Genomic DNA, 3,018 nt, shown 5'->3' on the forward strand with positions numbered 1-3,018 from the left:
CAACCAGTCGGCACTTTACCTAGACAAGTGCTATGCTGATATGCCTAGATCTTTGAAGTGTCACACAACAAGTCCAACAAGTTCGTTTTCCTCCTATTTTAATACTTTTTGTAGAGGGCCTCAGCCACAAAGCACATTTCCCACCAGGTTTGGGGTTTGGGATTTTTGTTTCAAAACAGCTCCTTTCTGTGCAAACTTCTGCTGATGACTTCCTTTTTGAAATGTTTTGACCTCTACAGTATTTTTGAGAATATGCACAAGAAATGCCCTTGTGAATGATATTACACTATACCTAAATTAGGTATACACCCCAGGAACTCCAGTTCAGAAAGTCATGGCTGGATTGGTTAATGCCATTTTTAATGAGTACTGATGTGACATGCAGCCTAGATCAAAGTGCAGAGAGCTGTTATTTGTCGCTGTTTCCCATTACAGCACATTTTGAAGAGGGACATGGCAATGAAACAAGTAGTACTGGGTATATCTAAAGAAAAATAACATGCATCAGGCTGATAAAACACATAACCTTAAAATGACCAAAAAATAGGGGAAAATGGACAAGAAAAAACAAAGTATAAATTGTGCTGTTTTTTGCAAGTTCTCCCATATCTGAACCCACTGGGTACTGATTTTATTTTATTTCATTACCACATCTGAAGCTGCACCGATAGTAAATCACAAGCAGAGCCTAATTTACAAAGTTGTCCAGTGGAGCACTAAAGGCATTGCCCTTTTCTCTTATGAAAAGCTGTTTGTGATGCTGCCATGGGGGGCTGTCACTTCCCAGGGGAGAAACCATGACCTTCTGGGATAACTGTCTTTTGTAAGAAATAATTTTTTGCAGGCAATGCTCAGCCTCATCTTTTTGCAAATTATTATGTTGCTCGATCTGGGGATGGTAAAACAGGTTGTGCCTATAAAAAGCCTCTCCTTTTGGATGTTGCTGCTTTCATACAATTATATTCAAAACTCCTAATCCTTCATTACTGTTCACAGACACTGGCTTGCCTTTTATATTCAGGTAAAGGGCAGAAGTTGCATTAGGAGACTTCCTACATGCTATATTACCCATGTGCATGCCACACACGAGACTCTTCAGGCTGGCTTCTTCCACCAAGCAGGACACCTTAGTAACAACCTAGTCAACCAGCAACAGGGCACACATCACCTTTCCCTTCTCCTTCTAACAACCATTTGCACACCCAGTGTCATGTCACTGACAACCCCGACAGGGACTTCTCTTAGGAGAGGCAACCAGCAGATCTGAAGTACATCACAGGTCCTCAAGATTCAGAAATGCAAATGCTTGTACTGTATCTTGAGTGGATATTGTTGTTTTCAGTGCTCACAGTATCTGACTCACTTACTGAACCTGTAGATAAACTACTTGGGTGTCTCCGCTGTTGTAGGATTGTTACAAGTGGCAAAATCAGAATTTTGATCTGGATTCACAAACGCTTTTTCCAAATGCACTGTGTCTACAGCATGAATCACCTCCTGACTAACACCTCTGTGGCAACTACAGGAGAAGACGATGAGCAATCAATATGGGGTAAAGGCATTTTCACAGCCTTACCCAGTGTTACTCGATCATGTTCACAGACACCTGTTTTTTGGAGGATGTTGCTTTTCTCTGTCCATGTCCATCCAGGTCATTGAGAGGGTATCTGATCACTACAGGCTTGTACAGACCACCACCAAGTGCTCCGGAAACCATCCTTTCCGGCTGGAAAGACATTTGTGTGAAGGCACAAGCGTAACCCTGGGAACTCCAAGGCACCGGAGCACTGACTCTGACTCACCATTTATGTGCTTCTGTCTCAGTTTCCTCCCTATATAAGTGAGGAAGATTAAGTTTATTCTTCCCTCTCAAGGGACTTGGAAGGAATCAACATTGTTTGTATTTCTTTTTAAGCATTCAGCATGTGAACACTTTAGCTCAGTTAAGCTGTTCAAAACATAGTTATGTAGATTTTCTCAACAATTCCTCCAATTTGTTACACATTCTTTGCCACGAGGCCCTACAGCTGAGCCCACAAGACCAGCCACAAACTGGAAAATACGATGTCCCTATCCAGAAGACATCACAAAGGAAAAGTCCCGTGATCAAACTCAGGCACGAGTCACTCACAGGTACATCAAGTCCATGCGTGTTTGCATGACCAGGGCCTAAGACTAGAGAAAAAAGCCAAACTAATCAACAACAGACGTGAGGGAATGCGTGCAGGAGAACGCAGCACCAAAGGCATCCTTGACACGCATTTTTAGCTTATAAAATGCCGCATTTACACAGAAAGCAGTAACAACACAGAAGTCTCTTTTCGAAGAGACCAACTTTCTTTCTCTTCCGCTTACGGTCGCGACGGCAAAGTCCCGCTTCGCACCCCCAGGGAAGAGAGAGATTCCGGCCCCGGGAGCCGCAGCCCAGCCGGCACCTCCATGCTCGCAGCCGCGGGAGGACGGGCCGGTTCCGCACGCCGTCCCACGCCATCCCCAGCCCGCCAGGGGCACATCCCAGCCGCCGCCCGACGGCAGAGCCCCGAGATGCCGGTGTCCACACGGCGCAGGACCCGCTCCGGCCCGGTGCCGCCCCCGCGGACCCGCCCCGCGGGTCCCCAGCGCCCCTGCCCCACCGCGGGAGCGCCGTCCGGCACTGCCGCCAGCCCAGCGCCGGGACCGCCCCCTCCCCGCCCCGGGAGGAGTACCCACCTCCCGACCACTCCTCCTCCGCCTGCTGGAAGGGGAAATATGAAGCGGAGCCGTCGCCGCGCTGCGCGGAGACGAGTGGGGACGCGGCAGCGGGTGTGTGGGCATCCTCGGGCACCGAGCGGCGGCGGCCGAGCCGGAGCCCTGCCGGGTGGGCGGCGTGAGGGGCGGGAGCCCTGAGGAGCGGCGGCGGCGGCGGCCCCGGAGGTGCCCGTGGTCCCCGGCCCGCCAGCCGCCTGCCCCCCAGCGCCGGGCCGTGGGCTGCCCGCGGCGGCGCTGAGGCGCGGGCGGCGCGGCGGGAGTGGCGGCGGC

The sequence above is a fragment of the Catharus ustulatus genome, chromosome 1 (assembly GCF_009819885.2).
Source record: "Catharus ustulatus isolate bCatUst1 chromosome 1, bCatUst1.pri.v2, whole genome shotgun sequence".
Taxonomy (NCBI): domain Eukaryota; kingdom Metazoa; phylum Chordata; class Aves; order Passeriformes; family Turdidae; genus Catharus; species Catharus ustulatus.